Source organism: Vicugna pacos, chromosome 5, assembly GCF_048564905.1.
Source record: "Vicugna pacos chromosome 5, VicPac4, whole genome shotgun sequence".
NCBI lineage: Eukaryota > Metazoa > Chordata > Mammalia > Artiodactyla > Camelidae > Vicugna > Vicugna pacos.
The window spans coordinates 56,230,567-56,252,394 of NC_132991.1; the positions used below are offsets into that span (position 1 = coordinate 56,230,567).

The window sequence follows — 21,828 nt, forward strand, 5'->3', positions numbered from 1 at the left end:
GTGTATGTCTTCTTTGGAAAAAATGTCTATTCAGGTCTTCTGCCCAGTTTTTAATTGGGCTGTTTGTTTTTTTTTTAAAATATTGAATTGTATGAGCTGTTCATACATTTTGAATATTAACCCCTGTCAGTCATATTACTTGCAAATATTTTCTCCCATTCAGTAGATTGCCTTTTTGTTTTGTTAGTGGTTTCTTTTGCCGTGAAAAAGCTTTTAAGTTTAATTAGGTCTCACTTGTTTATTTTTACTTTCATTTCTTTTGCTTTAGGAGACAGATCCAAAAAGTATTGCTATGATTTATGTCAGAGTGTTCTGTCTATGTTTTCTTCTAGGAGTTTTATAGTTTCTGATCTTACATTTGGATCTTTTCCATTCTGAGTTTATTTTTATATATGGTCTTAGAGAATGTTCTAATTTCATTCTTTTATATATGGCCTGACTGGTTCTTTTTATATTTTATATTTTTTTGTTGGAATTCTCACCGTGTTCAACTATTTTCCCAAGTTCAGTTAGCATTCTTGTTACCATTGCTTTGAACTCTTTATCGGGTAAACTATTAGAGTGGTAACTGCCATTAGACATAGAAGAAGCCTTATCTCACACCTACTGAGGGTGGAGTGGTGGCGCAAGGGGCTGGAGTACAAGTCCTGAGGGAGCTGGGTTTCTTCAAGGTGTGATGGCAGTCTCTCTATTTTGGTTCAGGGAGTGCCTAGGTCTGCGGGCTTGGGTGGGGCTGCACTTCTGTGTTGGTTTCACTTTTCCCTTATTGATTAGAGACTGGGTCCACCAGAGGGGTTGGAGTCACTCTACTGAACTGGTTTCACTCCCTCCCAAGGGTGTGCATGGATGCTTGTGCTGGCAATGGTGGTCTCTACCCTGGTCAGAGGCAGTGCTGGGGCCAGAGCTGGTTTTGTTACCTCTAAGTGTGAGCACTCTAGATGGCAATGGCAGCCTCCACCTTACTGGAGGTGGGCAAGAGGGGCTGGAGCAGGTGCCTAGTCTATTTGCAAGTCTGTGCACGTGCTATTCAAGAGTGGAGCCTCAATTTCTTACAGCCCTGTGATAAGCCCCATTAGTTTTCAAACAAGGTAAGGGGGCTTGTTTTCTGATGTGACACACCAGGCCTGGGGTGTCTAATATGAAGTTTGAACCCCTCATGCCCCAAGGAGGATCCCTGAGCCTATGATATCCCCTCCTCTCCTGAGTGTCCTGCTAGGGGTGCGGATCCTGATTAGATTGCTTCTCCCTTTCTACCAGACTCCATGGGAATCTTTCCAGCTTTGGTTGTAGAAGAGCCATTCTGCTGGTGTTGAGGTTGGTTTCAGCAATTGTTATTCTGTATGTAGTTGTAGTTTTGATGTGTTTGTGAGGGGAGATGAGTTCAGCATCCTCCTCCTCCACTACCTTGATCTCAAGATCTCAGTTACCTTTTGATTTCTCTAAATCAAGGATTGCTTTCTGCAAAAGGGAAAAGTGGGAAGCTACTCTGTGTTTATCATCTCTTCTGATCACAATGGGATTCTTCTGATTTTACTCTGACACCCCAGATCTCCTAAAGCATAAAGATTTTTAAGGCGTTGTGTGGAAATGTGACAGTTTTATGTAATTCTATTCAAGATTTTATGAGCAATGAAAGGTTCTAAAATGCTTCTGTTCGTACTTTTGTACATGCTGTCATCTTTGCTGTTTTACCTTTGTGACAAATGCCAGGACTATGTGCTTTGTGCCAGCAAAGATTGATTTTCTTTCAGGCCTCTACCAGTTCCAAAGAATGAATACAGTACCAAAGATACAAGTACAATGGGAATATTTATAACCTGACAATTTCATATACAAAGAGATAAAATAAATGAGTATATCTGAGAAGGAACTGAAACAGTCTTCTTTTAAGAAATCTTATTGAAATATTTTAAGTCTCCAAGGCAATTTGTACTTCCTGTGACATGTTTAATAATCAGTACAATGGAAAAATATGCCAGTATATCCTGGCAGTCTTTTGTATCTTTAAAGTGTAAAATCATTATTGAAGCAGCTGTCACAACATCTTTTAGCTTTTTTACTTATTATGATAGACTGACTATAGGATTTTTCTGAGTATATACTTGGCTTTACTATCAGGATTAGTGGCCTTGCCTGGGGAGATGAAACTCAGTACATGCTACATAATGATGCAAAAGGACCTTTTAAAGAAACATCTGCAGCTGAAAGGAATTATAAACCCAAGTATTTACCATATGCAGGGTACGGCAATATGTTCTTCATGTATATTTTCTCTTTGAAGTTTGACAACACTCTTGCACGTAGGAAATATTGCACTTATTTTCAGATGAGGAATTTGAGTAAGTCAAGTAATTTGCCTAATTAAGTCATTTGTCACGTAAAGGCATAGTTGGAACTATAGATTAAGTTTGCCTGACCACAAAATTGAGAATTGGATGGAGAGTTTCTTGTTTTAAAAAAAAGTGTTTACATACCCTGACATATTTTCCTGACATTTTAATTCTTTCCCTCTATTTATTGGCAAAGCTTGTAGGTCAGTCACAGGCACAGGCCCTATATAAAGTGTAATAGTATGAGATCTAACATGATGCTTTCTCTTAAACCCTTATCCAATCCTTTATCAAAGTCTCTCCATCCTCTAGAAAGCACACCTCAAATATTTCTATGACTATACTGTTCTATATCTATGACTCTGGTCCAAATCACATCATCTTTTGCCTGGACTTCTACAATATTCTCCTCATTCTTCTTGTTTCTGTTTTTGCCACCTCTAATGTATTCCCCAAAGGCTAGCAGGAGAAATTTTTTAAAGTGTAAATTAGAATGCTCCATTTTTTTATTGCAACTCTTTGATATCTTCCTGATCTGTTTGGAGTAAAAATCAAAATTTCTCATTTGGTGGACGAAGTTCTTAATAGTTTTTGACTACCTCTCCATGTCTTCATCTCATACTATACTCCTCAACATATTCCAAACTGTAACCACATTTTTTCCCTCTTTCCTGTATGCTAAGCTTTATTCTGCCTTAGGAGTTTGTGTATGTTGTAACTTATCATTGGAAGGTTTTATCCCATTCCTCCCTTAAGTGTTGTTGTGGTTTTTTTTTTTTTTTTAAATTTCCCTATGAGTTCTTAGCTTAAATGTCAACTACTCAGAGAGGTATTTTTGATTATCCAAACTAGTTTAAGTCTCATTATGCTTTTTCTTAACATTTAAAAATAATTTTTTATTTTATGCAAGTTTTTTGTTTACTTGTATATTGATTCCACCCTCCTAAATTCTAAATTCTATAGTTTTCTTCAGTATAGTCTACCTTTAATTCTAAGATAGCACAAATTTGGGGTTCAGTTTAAATAAAACCACCAAATTCAAATTTATGCTTTTAATTCTGTGATTCTTATTAATAAGATGGAAACTTGAATTGATTACTAAATGAATTGTTGGCTATTTACATTATGTCCAGTCTATTGGGGGAAAACCATGTAAAAAGATCCATTATAGTACACCATTTTATAACGCAAGTGCTCTTTCAGAGTTAAATATAACGTAAAGAACACAGAGGATGGAGCAACTAAGTTGCCTCATGAAAGAATTCACTGACACAGTGACATGTGTACCAGGTCTTAATAATGAGTTACAATTTTCCTAGTTCAGAAGGCTGAATGGGTGATGGAGGATATTGGAGGAAATGGGAAGGCATGAGTTGGTTTTTAAAAAAAAAAGACTTTGGATGAATGGCCGGAGCATAGACTGATTGGAATGACGGTGTGAGAGGAAGCCTAAAGTCAAATTACATTGAAAGAGCTTCTGTACCAGACTATGGAGTTTTTAACTGGGAAGTGATATGATTCATACAATTTTATACAATTTCAGTAAAATAAATTGAAATTAGGAGAGACTGAGAACGGTTAGGGTGATATTGTGATATCCCAGGCCCAAAATGCTGAAAACCTTAATTGATTAATTGACTTTTAGTTATACAATAGGCATTGTGATATCTGTTGGGGATTTGGAACCACTGATCTAACAAGAGAGGTAATTAGACCTACCTATATTATTTATCTGGGTTTGCTTCATCTTTATACTTTTAGTCAGTTATTTGGCTTTTCCACATTTTACTTTTGTATACACTTTCTAAAGTTCATTACATTTGAAAATAGTGTATTTCTCTGGAAGACTGTATTTATTATGCAAATGTAGGGTACAGTGTAATGGAGACTATAGACAGCTCTACAGTGGCAGAGGGATTTCATAAGTTGTCTTGCTTGAGCTGAAATATGGGAGCAGGCTAACTTTAGACACAGGGAGCTCCATAAGCAAAGGCATGGAGGTATGGTGTAAACCAGGAATGGCAAATAATGTAACATGTCTGAACTACAGAAATAATAAGTGAGGATTCTCATGTGTCCATTGATTGTGGATTTTGGATGAACAAAAGGAGACTCAAATGAAATGCATTAATTTTACCATTTGGGAGCCCTCTTTGAGTATGTGGTCACCTACTAGTGACATTGCAGCCCTAACTGACAGTAATATGTGCTATTTGAATGTAGCTGGATTCTCATCAATACTAAAGATGTTCTAAATGTTCCTTTTTACTCATCACAGACTCAGCTATTTAAAATATTTCCACCTTCTTAAACTCTAGCCTTGTCTTGCCCCAGTCTTGGTCACCTAATCTCTTGTAATTATGGCTTTGAAGTAGGAGCCATCTGTCAAGGGATAATGTAATTTCCTATCTCGGGGCTTCAAAACTCCTCTTTCCTCTGCTCATGTGTCTCCCATCCCACATTCTCCTTTTTAATCTGTCACTCCATAAAACTACTCTTTGGAAAAAAATTTGCTGCCACCACTCTTTACCTTCCACTCACCCCTGACCTCTTGTAATCCATTACTTTGTTTATTGCTCTTTTGAAAGTGAGTGAGTGAACTGTTTTCAGTTCTAATTTTAAGCTCTAACTTCTTGACTCTTTCTTTCCCCTTACCTTTCATGTAATACAACTTGCTTGTTTTCTTTGATTATTCCCCTTTTCACCTCTCATCTTTTCTATCCATATGGATTAATTCTCAGTTATTTTTTCAAACAACTATATTTTCTCTAGTTTCTCCTTTAAACTATTTTTCTTTATTGGTATCTACCAAACAGTATCACCTAGGGTCCAGATCAACATATCTAAACTTCTGGTTACAAAATAACAACAACAATAACAACTTCTATATCCTGTTAGTTCTTTAAAATCAAGCGATATTTAAGATTTTAAGTCAACAACTCTTTCTGCTTTTTTCATTCTGTTAAGAGGGCCAGCAGTTTCCAAGTCATCCATGCCTAATCAGGTAAACTCTTCCTCCTCCTTAATCTCCCACATTTAATATTGCCAATGGAATACAGAGACAATCTCTTCCATTGAACTTATTTTCTCCTTTCCTTCTTGTTCTATCTTGGCTCATATCCTCATTTCCCCTTGTCTAGAAAAGCCTAATGCATTCTAACTATCCTCACCTTTATCTTTTTAATATACTAAATGAAGACTAACAATTTTAAACTGGTAGAAAAAAACCCTATTACTTCCTGGTAGGAAATCTACAGTGGTTCCCTATTTTCTATGAAATTTAGAAGGAAAATTCAGACTGTAATTGAAAGTTATCTATTATGTTTTATATTCTCCTATATAAAGTAAAATTTCTCCTTTTTATTTTTAAAACAGATCCTTTATTTAGTTCATGGAATATATTACTAATCTATTGCTGCGTAACAACTCACTCCAAAATGTAGCATAAATAACACATATGTATCACTTCCTGATTTGTGTGGTTCAGGAATCTGGGCATGGTTTAGCTGAGTCTTCTCCTTCAGTCTTTCATAATACTGCAAATATTATTTAGGGTTAGATTCTCATCTGAAGGCTCAGTGGGAAGGATCCATTTCTAAGCTCATTTTTGTGCATTTTGTAGAATTTAGTTCCTACAGGGTTGTTGGAATAAGGGCTTCAATTCTTTGTAGGTTGTTGCCTGGAGGCTCCTCTTGATTCCTTGCCATTAGGGCTTTTCTAACATGATGATTTTTTTCTTCAATTAAAGCCAGCAAAAGAGAGAGTCTGCTAGCAAGACAGAAGTAACCCTTTTATATATGCTAATTATAGAAGTGTGTCATACCATCACATTAGTCAGATTAGAAACAGTAGTTTGTGCCCACAATCAAGGGCACATTCAAGGGGAGGGGATTATATGAGTGTGAATATAAGGAGACAGAGATCACTGGAAGCCATCTTAGAGGTGTCATGCCTCGGAAAGACTGGATCAAAATATAGGTGTGAGCTGCAAATGGGTAGCAACTGTACTACAGCCCCAGTGAGGAGTGGTCTTGACAGACAGTGGATAGGGAAAATCATTTCAATGGACAGAGGTTTGGATGGTGTACCTGGTCAGCCAGTTTATGTGGAAGGAGAAGTGACCTCAGATTGGATTATAGAGACTCATATACATATTCACATACATAGGTATGTATATCCTCATATAGATTATATACATATAGATATGTATAGGGCCAGTGGCAAATGGCGTGGCCAGCTGTTTAGGAATCTGGAAGGAAAAAGACTGGAAAATTGAAGACAGAGAGGTCTGGGGCAGGGGCATTTGGTTGTACATATGAAAGTAGGTATGAAGTTTGAAAATTATCATGTCAAATGTTAATGCCAATCAGAGAGCATCCACAAAGTGAGAAGCACTAAAGAATAAAGTAGATAAAGAGACTTGGCTATAAGCCAGAATTTGTCATCAGCCATCCTGGTGATGGCATAATGGACACATGCGTGAACTGGCATGGTGAAAGGATACAGGCTACACATGAGTCCATCAGCATGGGCTCCAACTTACTGAGACTGGTCTACTTAATATTGCCAGAAAATGGCTACCCTGTCAGTGAAAGAGGCCAATACTAATCTTTTCACTTGATCTATCATCACTTTAAATTTTGAATACTTGCTTTTCTCTCTATTATATTTGTCAAAATCTTTTCTATTTATCTCCTGATGCTAAGATAGTGAAATGATTGACAGCTTTGATAGCATTGTTTTCTCAGCTGAAAGAAGTTTCTTATTACTCATATCCCACAATACACTCTGTGTTACAATCCAGTAAGTGAAAAGATCTAAACTCCCCAACAAAAGCTCTTTTGAAATTATCTTAATTATTTGTGAACAGAGTGGCTAATTGTTTATAGTTTAAGCATGATCTATAATCAGGGAAAAAAAATCCATTAAGATGTCTGGGGTCATTTATGTGCCTGTGCTTGGGAAGAAAACTCTGTTGGGACTGGACTGTCCAAGGTGGCTATACAGACACATACAGACACAGACAGACAGACAGACAGACAGACACGCACACTGGGGGATTGGTATTGACTGTTGGCTAAGGTAACTCAGTTCTCCATGTGGCCTCTCCAAGGGGTCTTTCATCATTCAATATTCTAGCCTGAGATTCTTCCGTCATACTATTAGTCAAAGGAAGTCACGAGGCTAGTCTACATTTATAGGGAGGGGATATAGCTTTTACCCCTTGATGGGAAGAGCAGTAAAACTATATCACTCAAGGGCAGATTCCATAGGAGGAATTATTGTATCCATTATTTGGAAATAATCTAGTATAGTAAGGTTATAGAGAATGGCAGGATTTGCTATAACAGAGTTGTCAAGGAAAGGTCTGCCTGAGCAGATGAAATTAGACTAAGTTGAATGAAATGAAGGAATGAGTTATACCAATATAAGAGAAGAAAGAATATTCTTGCCAAGGGAATATTGATTGCAAAAAACCTTGAAGTGGGACAAAACCTGGTATGTTGGAGGAAATGCTACAGCTTCTTAGGATAATTCAGGGCAAGGAATAATTCTCCTGAACTATGGAGATACTTGTGAGAGTGGTAAGTTCTTTCATTTAATATGTATTTTAAACTGATAACTATAATGGATAGGATTTTCTTTTGGATTATATGTTGGTATGAAAAAAAGAATCAAAGGTGACTATAAGGTTTTGGACCTGTCTTGGCAAGTAGTATTACTATTTAATAAGATGAGGTAGAGTTCCTTGGGGTGGAACAAATGTGTGTGAAAAATAAAAATTCAGTCTTGAATTCCTTGAGAGTCCTGTAAGTATCCAAGAGGACATGCTGAGCTGGAAATTAGATATGAGTCTGAAATTTAGTAGCTAGGATAGGGCTAGATTTAGAACTCAACATACGTGACTTTAAAAATATGGGATTTGATGAGATCACCCAGAAAGTAATTGTAAAAGGAGAAAAGGAGAGGCTCGGGACTAAGTTCTGGAGCATTTCAGTATGCAGAGGTTAAGAAGAGGAGGAGGATCTAATAAAGGCTGACAAAGGAAGTAACTGGTGCAGACTGCTGGCTAGAAAAGCAGTATTAGCACACGAGGGAGAGGATTGCAAGCAGAAGGGAATTATCAGTGGGGACAAATGATACTGAGAAGTCAAGTTAGATGAAGACTGAGAGCTGACTGTTGGATATGTGTAAGACTTTGAACTTGAACAGAGCTTTCAGTGGAGGGGTGCAGCTAAAAGAGAAAATGAAAACAGTGTATGTAAATAGTTACCAGTTTTTTTTTTTTTCTGAAAATGGGAGCAAAGAAATGGGGCGTGGTTTTGTTGCTGGGAATGATCCACAGGGAGGAAAAAATGATGCAAGAGAGTGGATGATGGCAAGAAGCAGTGCCTAAAATTTTAAGAGAAATGAGAACAAATTCTCAAGCAGACCAGTGGGTCTTAGGGATAAAGACTTTGTATCCACTTTAATAAAATGAAAAGTATAGTTTGGGCTTAGAGACATATAAGTTGATAGATTTAATGGTGAAAGATGTAAAATTTCTCCTTGAAATTTTTATACTAGGTGAAAATCAAGGTGATCAGCTGAGTAGGGTAGTAGTATAGGATTTTGAAATTTTGAGAAAAGGGATGAAATAATTATTTTGGGGGAATGAAATATGAAGTAAATAAAATAAGTAGTACAGTCAGTAGGCCTCACTAAGGGACCATTTGAGGTTTGTGGTAATAAATGTAAGTAGGCCAGTTTAATGTTTGGTTTTCTGTAGCTGTGTGCAGTTACCTAGCTGTAACTAGGTAACTAGCAGGGGTCGAAGGGGTAGATTTTCACGGTTGGAGTTTAAACGGGTGAAATGAAATGAAGGCAGGATAAGGGAGATGAAAACCCCAAAGATATGCAAAGAGTAGATAAAATGATGAATCATGGAATGTAAGCTAGGTAAAGAAGGAGGTGGGAGAAATCAAGAGGGTATCGGGAAGTGAAAAGAGGTGGAGCTACCCAACTTAAAATCCTGATGGAATGGGACTTGCAGTGCTGTGAGAATCCACAGTTAACTTCAGAACTCTGAAGTTGTGGCACTCGTTGGAGGGGGACTACCATGAAAAATGATTGTGGCAGCAGAAACCAAAGGTGGCAAGGGTCCTGGGTTAGGAATGGGATGGAGAAGTCTCAATTATCAGGATTAAATATCCTTCCAGCCTAAATAAGTGAAAGAGTAACAATGTAATTTTAAGAACCCAATGTAGAATTTCTTATGCATATAAATACATATGTGTGTACATTTCTGAGAAGGGTGGTGAAATTTTGAGAGGGTTTGAAGGAGTTTCCCCTTTTAAAAATATTCATCTTCATGTATGCTGTAATTTATGCAATTAAAAATAATTTTAATTAAAAATCACAAAAGAAACAAAGCTTTACTGGCTATATAATGAGTACAATTTGCTACAAAGCATTAAGATATCTAAAGAAAAAATGTCTTTTGATGTGATTTGGTTAATCATGGGAGTCTTTAAAAAAAATAGTCATGGAGGCATATTTGGCAATTTCTATCCAAGCATTGCCCTGGAGAAAAGGACACTTAGCCAACAGACTTTGAGTATATTGACTCCTTTGGCAAGCCTATCCCTATTTTAAGATGAATTCATCAGCTGTCTGAGCCTAACGCCATTAAAATTTGGCTTCATCTAACTTCTTTGTTTTGATTCCACATTTAATAAACAACCTTCTGATTATTATTTGTCTTTCCATGTGTGCGCCTACAAGGACAAAATGTGTTGCTCATATGAGCTTCAAGTAGTTTAGTCCCTGTAACAATTATTTCACAATGTAAATTAAGTCACATTCTGGTTTTATTTATCTACCTAGGAGCTTGGATAATGTGCACTCCTTCTTGAGAAGTGGATTTACTTTTGGAATGCTGACAAAACTAGGTTACTAGGCATGTAAGGCTGCAGGCCAATTCTTGGGCCATAGTGAGTCTACTCAGGTAAAGAGTATCACTGTGAGGCCTCCTGGGAGGCAGCCAGGCTTTACCCTGGCAAGCTCCCCTGCAATCACTGTGGATCTCAACTACACTTGGAACCCTGGCTCACATTCTGCCTCTTCTGTGACGCCTTCTGTGGGCCTTCCATCCACTTTCAGCTGTCTGAGAGTGTGTTTTTTGGATCACACAATCTGCTGGACTCACAGAGAGGCTTCCCTGCTCAAAAGTAAAAGTACCTCAGGAATCACTTTAGATTTCTTCTTATAGAAGGCTATATGACTGACTGGCCTGGCCTTAGAATTGCCCAAGCAAGTTACATCTTTGTACTCTCGGTCCAGAAGGGAAGGCTTTAGTCACATTCTTCTTCAAATATAGTATTCCAGGATTCTTACAGACCCTGCGTGCGAATTTTCCTAGAGTCCATTTTTGTGCAGAGGTAGAATGGTCTTGGACATGGGCAAGAATGCACATCAGGACTTTTGAGGTTATAATAGAAATTTTGATCCCTAGTATGTCCTAAAAGGCTAAAATGAAAATATGTGCCATTCAGTTCTCAATGAAAGTACAGCTATGGTAGTGGATATTCCAAAGTAATCACTTATGTCATTGTATATACAGGTCAGGGTGGCAATATAATTTATCATTTAACTAGCACACTTTGGAGAATAAAAGCATACAATATAATTCCAGGGGAACTGGTATAGATTAGGACTGTCCTAAGTAAACAAAGTTGTATGGTTACCCTATGTATAGGCTGGACTGGTAATGTGCCAGTGCAGGCCAGTACAGCCATACTGTTTAATAGCCATCATATGGTACAGTTGGTCAGTGCCTTATTTTAATGTCATGTGCTGTGTTATTTGAAAAATACTTTAAAAATATCACCCTGGCATATAAGGATAAAAAAATTAATAATAAAAAAAATTTATACCTGAAAGCTTGCTTAAGTAGAGAATAAAGTTTAGGGAAGATTATTCTTTTTTTTTTTTTTTTACATTTTTTATTGATTCATAATCATTTTACAGTGTTGTGTCAAATTCCAGTGTTCAGCACAATTTTTCAGTCATTCATGGACATATACCCACTCATTGTCACATTTTTTTCTCTGTGATTTATCATAACATTTTGTGTATATTTCCCTGTGCTATACAGTGTAATCTTGTTTATCTATTCTACAATTTTGAAACCCCAGTCTATCCCTTCCCACCCTCTACCCCGCCCCCCACCCTGGTAACCACAAGTCTGTATTCTCTGTCCATGAGTCTATTTCTGTCCTGTATTTATGCTTTGTTTTTGTTTGTTTGTTTGTTTTTGTTTTTTAGATTCCACATATGAGCGATCTCATATGGTATTTTTTTTTCTCTTTCTGGCTTACTTAGGGAAGATTATTCTAAGCAATGAAGTACAGGAAAAATAAAGTTTATTAATAATAAAAGATCTCATTTGATTATAAAAAATATAATATTTTATAATCTTTTTAATTACCAGGAGAAGGATGATATTACACAGAGAGGTTACACTGAAAATATGATACTTTAGGGGAAGGGCCTTTTTGTTCATTTATATATATATATATATATATATTATTCTCAAGGTAAAAGAATATTTTAATGAGTTTCTAAAATAGTATCATATCACAAGCATATTCCATGTAACTTATCATCTTCCTAGTCATATTTTTAAACAGTTAACATAGAATTTCATCAAGAAAGCCATAATGAAATCAGGTACTCCGTTATTCCTTTAATCTTGAGGATTTTTCCCCTATATTTTGCTATTATTAATAACAAAATAGTTTTTGCTAAGATAGTGTCCTCATAGTAAATTTATAAAAATGGATTTAATGAGTAAAATGAATAAAAACATTTCAGGCTCAATACACATTATAGAAATGTCTGTAGTTGTATATGGAAATAAAGATCACTTTTAAAAAGCTACAGATCTCAGTTTTAATAACAAGTTCATTCTTTGTGGTAAACTTAGAGAAATTTCTTTTATAAGGAGATGTTTGCTTTTTGGTGTAATAATTTTAGGTTATGCCTGTGCACCAGATTTCTCATAAATAAACTGCTTTTATTTAAAGTTTTAATCAAAATAGTACATACATATTGCCTAAATTAAGCAGACACTGATTTGTTTAAACCTTATTATTTATAAATTATGATTTTGTAAATATCATTTACAAAGGAGTTATATATTGAATAATACTTCCTTTATTATACAACTTATTTTCCTTGAAATAATAATTCTTACTTTACTTTCATTTTCTATGTATCTTTCACTGACTCATCCCCAAACACTGCTAGAAGTATACATTTCCATCATTATATTCAAATACATTCATTTATCTATAAGACATTATTTTACTGGTCAGGAAACAAATCTGCTTTCTGTCCTGAAGGGAGACACTGTCTCTGTCTTCCAAGGCCATTTGCTACTTAAACACCCTTGAAAGACAGTCATACAGAAATGTGAGACCCATGGAGAAATGTCTGTCACTAATGTACTTGAGTCTTTCTATTCTTTTCCACTGGTCTGATTGTCTGTTCATGTTAGTACCACATCCTTTTAATTCTAGAGACATCCTAGTGTGTTTTAATATCTTACCGTCGTAAATTTTCCTTTTTAGGGTTTGCCTGACTATTCTTACATTTATAAATTTAGAGATAAGTGATAATATTAGATATCGACTCATCCCACCCAAGAATGATAGATACCTTTCTTCTTGTTCAAATTTACACTTTATCTTTCAGTATTTGTATAAATTTTTCTCATATTGCTTAATAAATTTCTTGTACATTTCCTGTTTATTTTAAAATATATAAGCTTTTTGCATTATTATTCTACTTTATGCAATTTGATTATTTGCATATATGAATATTATTTATTTATGTATATTAATATTTTATTCTACTTCCTGATTGAATTTTTATTGTTTGAGCTAGTTTTTGTTTGATCTAGTTTTATCACTGATTTTTTTCTGGGTCTTCCAGGATTACTATAATATAATTTTCTTTTTTTTCTTTAACAATTCTTTCCCTCTAATTGATTCCTCTTGTTTAAATGCATTCAGTATCTCTAATACAGTGTTGAAGATAACAACCTTGACCTTTTCCTTATTTTAGAAGAAATGCCTTTACTGTTTTCTCACTAAATAAGATGCTGACTTTAGGACTAAGTTAAATTCTATGTAAAAAAAAAAATCAATCCCTATTTTCTTGAGTTTTTTTTTTTTAATCAAGGATGGATCACCTTTGACATAAATCACAGCAATATTTTTTTGGATCCCTCTTCTAGAGTAATGGAAATGAAAGCAAAAATAATCAAATGGGATTTAATTAAACTCACAAGCTTTTGTACAGCAAAGGAAACCATAAACAAAATGAAAAGACAACCTAGGATTGGGAGAAAATATTTGCAAACAATGCACTGACAAGGAATTAATTTCCAAAATATACAACAGCTCATACAGCTTAATATCAAAAAAAACCAAACAACCCAATCAAAAAATGGGCAGAAGACCTAAATAGACATTTCTACAAAAAAGAAATACAAATGGCCAAAAGGTACATGAAGAGGTTCAATATCACTGATTATTAGAGAAATGCAAATCAAAACTACAATGATGTATCACCTCACACCAGTCAGAAAGACCATCATCAAAAAGTCTACAAATAATAAATGCTGGGGAGGGTGTGGAGAATAGAGAATCCTCCTACACTGTTTGTAGGAATGTAAACTGATGCAGCCACTATGGAGAAATGTATGGAGGTTCCTTAAAAAACTAAAAATAGAGTTGCCATCTGATCCAGCAATCCCACTCCTGGGCATATATCTGGAGAAAACTAATTCAAAAAGATACATGCACCTCAGTATTCATAGCAGCACTATATAAAATAGATGTGTGTGTGTGTGTGTGTGTGTGTGTGTACCATATGATAATGCTGTGTGGAATCTAAACAAAAAGATGATACAAAACAGCTTACTTACAAGCCAGAAACAGACTCACAGACATAGAAAAGAAACTTATGGTTATCAAGGGAGAAGTGGTGGGTGGGGGATAAATTAGGAGTTTGGGATTAACATATACACACTGCTGCATATAAAATATATAAACAACAAGGTCCTATACAGCACAGGGAACTATATTCAATATTTTGTAATAACCTATAATGGAAAAGAATCTGAAAAAGAATGTGTATGTATCTGTATAACTGAATCACTGTGCTGTACACCTGAAACTAACACAACATTGTAAATCAACTATATGTCAATTAAAAAAAGAGAAAAAAGAATGGATTATGGAATATTTTAAAGGTTCTTTCAGCATTTATAAAAATAATACTTTTTTTTCCTTCTTAGATCTATTTAGATGATTTATTATATTAATTCCTAATATTAAACTAATCTGTCTTTCCTTGAGAATATCCTGCTTGGTCATGTGGTGTTATTTTCTTAACACAATGTTGAATTCTGTTTGCTCATATTTTATTTAGCACTTCTGCACTGATATTCACAAGTAATATTTGTCTATAGTTTTCTTTTTGTACTGTGTTTGTTGGGCTTGCCTATCAGTGTTAAACTCACTTGGTGAAAAGAATTTCCTTCATTTTTCAATGCTCTGAAGTGATTTATAGATCACATGATTGTCTTTTTGTTGAAAGTTTAGAATTCCCCAGTGAAACTGTTTTTGTCTATCATTTATGCCGTATGTGTGTGTATGAAGTATTCCTGCTGTTCTACCTTAATTGTTGTGCTTTGTTTAAGCTTTGTATCTCCAATGGAGTCATTTTTGGTAATGGGTATTCCTCTAAAAAACTAGACATTTAATGTAGGTTTTCAGTTGTTTGCATGGATGTCTGAATATGTCTCATAAGTTTTTTCTGTTAAGAGTTTTTTTTGTTATTTTGTGTATTTGAAATTTTTCTATTTTTCTTGATCAAGTTAGCTAGTGGTTATATATTTATAATTTTTGAATATTATATATTCCAAATACATTCATATCTTAATATATGTATTTATATATTATATACAATATTTATAAATTATGTATTATATTATACTATATATTAATATATTATATATTGGAATATATATATTGGAATTTATATTTAGGATTCTGGTTAATTTGTTAGGTCTACTCCTTTTCTAGCCTCTATCATGAAAGATAAACACAGAAATTATGATTTCCTTTCTTACGTTTTTTGGTTTAGTTTGCTGTTCTTTAGTTTTTTGAAGTGAGAATTTAATACATTTATTTGAATTATTTTATTTTTATTTATTTGTGTATATCTTATAATTCTGGGTTTGTTTTTTGGGAGGTAGATAATTAGTTTTATTTATTAACTTATTTCTAGAGGAGATACTGGCGATTAAACCCAGGACCTTGTGCATGCTAGGCAAGCACTCTACCACCTGAGCTGTATCCTCCTGCCCTATATCCCATAATTCTGATCACTGCTTAAATGTATCTGTATAAGAAGTGCTTTATTATCATTATTTTTTAGAAGTTGTGTAATTTTAATTTGTATTTTTCTTTTCACAAGAGCTATTTATTAGGTGTATGAAAACTTTCCATTTGGAAGGGTCTTTTATTATTTGATTTTGTTAATGATGCCTAGTCTCATTGCACTGAGATCAGTGTTGTTTACTTCTCCTTTATGAAGCTTACTGATGTTCTTTGTGACCCAATTTATAGTCAATTTTTGTAAATGTTCCATGGAATTTGAGCCTGAGGGGTGTTCTCTTACTACCGGGATGTCAAGTTGATAAATATTGATGAGATCTCAGTGATTATGTTGTCTATGTTGTCAATATCCTAACCTGTTTTTTGGCCCTTTGATCTGTCTTGCACTGAGAGTGATATGATTAATTCTCTCCATTTATTACCATGTTTCTATCATGTCTCTCTATATCTTCTATTTTTCCATCAAAAAAGTATTTTCTGTATTATTTGGTATATAGGTATTTATAGTTATTATATCTTCATCGTGAACTACAGTTTTTAGTATTAAAGAGTAACACTGTCATATTCAGGCTTGAATTCTACTTTCATCACTAACCCTGTTTTTCTACTGCTTTTATTTGCCAGGTGTAACTGTGCCCACGTCTTTATGTTCAACCTTTGTTTTATGCCTGTTTCTTGTATACAGCTTATACTTTATCATTGTGAACTAAATTTAAATTACTTTGTCTTCTAATAGGTGAATTAAGCCATTCACTTTAATATGACTGATGTGTGTGTTTTCAAGTCTGTCATAATATTATATAATTTATTATGTTTCTTTTTCCTGTAAGATGTATAGTCTTACTGTTAATACTCTTTTTAGTTTTTTTATGTTTAGGAAGGTTTTCATTTTTGTTCTAATGTTTACCTTTATACTGTAACTTTTAAAAATGCCTTTAGTTTCCTATTTTCTTATTTAAAATTTATAGTGTCAGTTCTTTCTTTTTTTAATTGAAGTTAGTCAGTTTACAATGTTGTGTCAATTTCTGGGATACAGCATAATGTTTCAGTCATACATATACATACATACATTCTTTTTCATGTTCTTTTTCATTACAGGTTACCATAAGATACTGAATATAGTTCCCTGTGCTATACAGTAGTTGTTTATTTCATGTCAGTTCTTAGGCTCTTTACACCCACATACTGCCTATACATCAGTCGATGAGCTTATTTGTTTGTTTCCTTGTCTTCCCTTTTTATTTTTTTTTATTTTTCACACAAGACGTATAATCTTCTACCCATGGCTTTGCCTTTATTTTAGCCCTAGATCTATAATTATAAATATTAAAATGCCTACTATCTTTTTGTTAATGTTATTCCCAGTTATAAGTTTGGGAAGATGCTCATCCTCCAAAAATGCTTTAAGTATGGCTGGTGGGTATAGGTTTCCTAAGTTTCTGTTATACTTAATATTTAATAGGCAGCTTGGATAATATAAAATCCTTGGTTCACACTTTCTTTCACTGGTATTTTAAAAAATATGCTGTTCCATTGTTGCCTTGCTGTGGTGGCTGCATTTGAGAAATCTTAAACTAGTCTAATTCTTTGGCCCTTTTGTAATTTGTTTGATCTTTGGCTTGAAGAACTTGAGAAATATTTTTTCCTTATCACTGAAGTCTAAAAGTTTTACCAGACTGTATCTTGTGGTTTATTGACCTGGATTAATTTTCTCTTGTGGCTTGTGTCTTATTTTCAGGTCTTTTTTATTTGTTGAAAAATTTTAAAGCTATATTAACTATAGCTTTAAATATTAGTGTTGTTATGTTGATTTGTTATTTGTTTTCTTTCAAAGATTCAATTATACTTATGAAATTCTTTACCTTCTATTTTCAGTATTTTGACCATTTTTTCTGCCTTTTTTTAATCTTATTTTTATTTTTTTGATTTTCTTTTTGAATTGCTTTTCTTTAATTCCTCTTATTCCCTACTTTCCCTTAGGTGTCCTGTAACTTAGTCTGCATTTCTAAGAACATTTTATCCTTTTCCATTTTTTCCTAGATTCAGTCAACATTGTTTTTCTTTCTTTCTGTTTTATATTTATTTTTGTTATTAATTATTGAAGTTTCGATTCAAAGATTTTTTGTTGTTTGTGTGCTTCTCAAAGTGCTTGTCTGAGTATACTTCTCAATTTGAATTATTGTCTTACAGCTTTTTTTCTCTTTCAAAGGGTTTTCATCATTTTGAAGTCTGTTCAAATTGTCTAATTGTTTTCTCCTGTTCATTTTGTAGTTTTGGGATAATTTACAAGATTCCTAGGTCAGTGGTTTCCTTTTCTCTTGATGGAGCAAAATTTAGTTTCTTTAGTTAATTTTTCATTTTGTGGTGATGGGGGCAGGGACTGTGTGTCTTCCATGTTTTGGAGTCTCCTATTTTGTCTTGCAGTCCCCTAAATTTTCTCTTCTTACTATCTTCCCCTTTATCATATAATTGCCGAAGCATGCTTCACCCTTTCTTCTCTGTATTTTTCTTTTACAGACACTGTATCTTTCCAACATTGCAAGTTCAAATCATTCATACATTTGAATGTTTTCTGTATCAAAATTACTTCCACATTAGCAGAATAACTTCTTAATAGTTTAACACTTAACATGAACTTTCTCTGACAGTGGTGTTTCAATCAGTCTTAGGCCTCTTACAAGTTCCACGCTTCTCTCTGTCCCTAGAGTTTTCCCAAACATGCCCTTGTTCATCACAGAGGCTTATGATAGGAGCCTGTGTATCACTCATCAGAATTTGGAGTGTTTTACCTTTAGAAGATTTTTTTAGTTATTTTTAAGTTTGGATTTTTTTCTTTTGTTTATGTGAAGGACATGATTTTATGTAGTTTTATCTGTTCATTTTTCTGTTATGTATTGTTTTAGAGGAATACATGGGGGAGGGAACAAAGATGTAGGCAGCAGCCATTATTTTAGGCTACTAAAATTGTCCCCATTGCTTTTAAAGTAGACTTAAAATCCTATTAACTTTTCCTCCTTTCTCTTTATCTGCCACTTCAGGAGGTATCTATTGTCTCAAATCCTAAACTTTCTGCAGTGCATGTAAAAGTTTGTTCTTGCCTTTCCTCACAGCCAAATTAAAATTCAGATTTTTTTGACTAATTCATTTATCATTTGACTCTAAGTTATTGATATGTTTTCCAGGTACCAAAATTTTGTTATTAACTCCTCTCGTTTTCCTCACCTTTGAGTATTTGTGCCTTTTGAAAAATATTGACTTTTACACCTGTAAATTTTATACTAGTCAGTCAATGGAGGGAGCAAGTGTTAATGCATGTTTTTAATACACAATCTTTATCCAGCAGTTGAAGATGTTCTCATGTGAGACACAGCTAAGGCTTTTCGGGAAAATGTATCCTTGTTATTTATTCTGAGGATGTTATTAATATTTGGGAGTTACGTGTTTTAGGAAGAAAAGAGAACTAGGATAATAATTCTCCATTTGTTTGGTAAATAAAAACTCCCTATGGAGATTTGACTTAAAAAGTAGAACTTTACATACTATTTCTGCAGTTTCTGATTCAGTAGGTCTGAGTTAAGACCTTAAGTTTTGTATTTTAAACAATAATCCCAGGTTAATTCTGATGCTATTGTTTTAGGCACTCCACTTGAGACACACGAAGCTATGGATAGACTTTTTAACAAAAAAGAAGGCTGTACCTGTGTGTCTGTGAAGTTTCTTGATAACTGAAATAGATATTAGTGGCATTTATATGTATATATAATCTATTATCTATTTATTTATACATATTTTATATATAATAGATTACACATATATGTTTTAAAAAAACTATTTTCTGTCAACCTTCCATTTTGTGTGTAAGAGTCTGGGAGAACAGCTTAAGACCACTCAGTGGTGGTTCTTACCGGTTCACGGGCCAGAGCGGCCGGGCTGCAAACAGCCCTCAGTGGGGGCTGAAGCGCCATCTTCAAGCAGGGAACTGCTGGGCGGGCACAGAGGGCACCTGTGCCTTCGGACCCATCTGTGACCTCAGGGGGAGTAGCAGCAAGTCTGGGAGCCGGAACCGTCCATTCACCCTGAAATTCCCCCTCGGTCTCAGCCCTCTCAGCAGCAGCCTGCTCTTCCTTTCCGTCTCTTCAGGATCTCTGTGGAAGCAGAGGTCGGGCTGAGTGCTGAGGTGAGGCGAGGCAAGGCGAGTTCGCGGGAGACGGTGCCGCGCATGCGCAGAACGCCCGGGCCAGCGTCAGACCCACCGAGTGTGCGCCCGGGTTATTGTGAGGCGACGATGGCTGCTTCCACACTGGGCGCAAGGAGAGTCTGTGTCACACAGAGCAACGGTGGCCTGGTTAACATAAGATCCCTCTGTGAGAGGCTGGTGGTCAGCCTGGAATCAGTAGCCACCGGAGGCTGTGGCTCCGGGAAGACGGCCCGGATCTGGTTAGCGAAGGTTCCAGGAGTGAGGCGGCCAGCAAGAGCAGTGGCCCCCGAGGCAGCAGCAAACTCCAGCACAGCTCGTTGGCCTGGAGGATATGACGCTGGCATCAGCTGGGTTTTCAATGGCGTGAGCTGCCGGAAGAAGCTTCTCCCCTGTTGTCTTCAGATTTACAAGGTAGATGCCATATTTCTCCTTTGGTAGATGATTGTTCCAAGAAATCAAGGTTGGTGCCACCTAAGTGGGTTCCTGGTGCAAGAACTTTGAGGACATCCTTGTCCTTTATTTGCAGGACATCAAGAGCTCAGGACACTGTGAAAGTTTCCCTTTGAGTTGTTACGGGAATCCAGAACAGCGCCTTCTGGGCGACGTTCTGGGTCGTGTGGAAAGCCGTGGGGGCATTACTCTTCAGAGGCTTGGTTGTGGCAGTTTTACTTTCGTTTATCAATATTCACTCCTCCTCTACTTCTGGAACTGAAAAGGATTATACTTATACAGACTCTTAGTATTACATGTGCCCTGTAGCAAAATAATAAGAGCAAAGTTAATGAGGTTAGAATAAGGGTAATATTGTCTAGTTCACTTGTTTGTTAATTTTTATAACACACTAGGCTCTGTGAAGTTGCTCAAAAGCGTACAAAAAAAAAATCTCCATTAGTATTGTCCCTGGAGGGTACCATGTGCAAGACAGCTCTAGAAAAATTAGCACTTCGGATTTTGACTATTTGTTCTTTTGACTTTTGATTTGCAGTTTATACTTGAAACCATTCATTGGTTTCTGTGTCTGTGGTGTTTTACTTTGTATAGTATTTCTCCTATAGCAGTCGTGGAGTCTCCCTATAAATTTTTGTTGTGGCTGCTCTGGATGATGAATGACAATTTCTTTGAGGTGACCCCCCAAGTTTTTATTTCCCTAGTAAGTGTGAGATGTGCTACACAGCTTATATGTTATAATATGTCCATTCCAACATCTTCAAAATTTGCTGAAGCTCTTAGTCAGCTCTGGCTGCTGTAACGATAACAAGTACCAGAAACTGGTTGGCTCATGAACAACAGAAATTTGTTTCTCATAGTCCTGAAGGCTGCAAATCCAACATAAAGTGCCAGCATCATTGAATTCTAGTAAGGACTTTTTCCAAGTTGCAGTCCGTTAACTTATTGTATCCTAGAGAGAGCTAGCTTTCTGGGCATCTTTTATAATGGCACTAATCCTATTCATGGAGGCTTCATTCTATGACCTAATTACCTTTCAAAGACCCCCTCTAAATAAGTTCACCTTGGCATTAGAGTTTCAACACATACATTTTGAGGAACACAAAACATTCGTTCTATTGCAAGATCTATTCAGACATTTTTGCTTGATGAAATGATAAACAGATATGTCACTAGGAACAATGATTTGCTTTTCCCTAATATAAAAGTAAAACATAGTCTTTGTAGTTTATTCAATAATTACAAAAAGAATAAGATAAATGAAAAGTGTACTTTTCAAAGATGAAAGACAATTGCTCTAGAAATTAATATAGTGTCTTGAAAACCAGCTATTTGAACTCAGAATACATTTTATTAAAGTTCATCTGTATATAAAAATACAAATTAGTTACTCTTGGCAGGA

At 35.3% G+C, this 21,828-nt stretch overlaps 1 protein-coding gene and 1 long non-coding RNA gene across 4 annotated transcripts in view; one reads left to right on the plus strand and one right to left on the minus strand.

Annotated features, from left to right (window-relative positions):
- ZSWIM2 (zinc finger SWIM-type containing 2) overlaps positions 1 to 19,954 on the minus strand; it is a 174,782-nt gene extending 154,828 nt beyond the window's left edge. For 2 of the 3 annotated variants that reach the window (XM_072962109.1, XM_072962108.1), the window contains exon 1: positions 19,687 to 19,953. The gene's annotated coding sequence lies outside the window, so the exon portion shown is untranslated. Of the gene's footprint in view, positions 1 to 19,686 lie in introns of all 3 variants that reach the window. The other variant, XM_072962106.1, reaches the window with a different exon arrangement.
- Positions 19,955 to 20,068: 114 nt separating this feature from the next.
- Positions 20,069 to 21,828, plus strand: part of LOC140696425 (uncharacterized) — a 176,707-nt gene continuing 174,947 nt past the window's right edge. Inside the window, exon 1 of the long non-coding RNA XR_012072744.1 lies at positions 20,069 to 20,390. This is a non-coding gene — a long non-coding RNA (uncharacterized lncRNA). The remainder of the gene's footprint in view (positions 20,391 to 21,828) is intronic.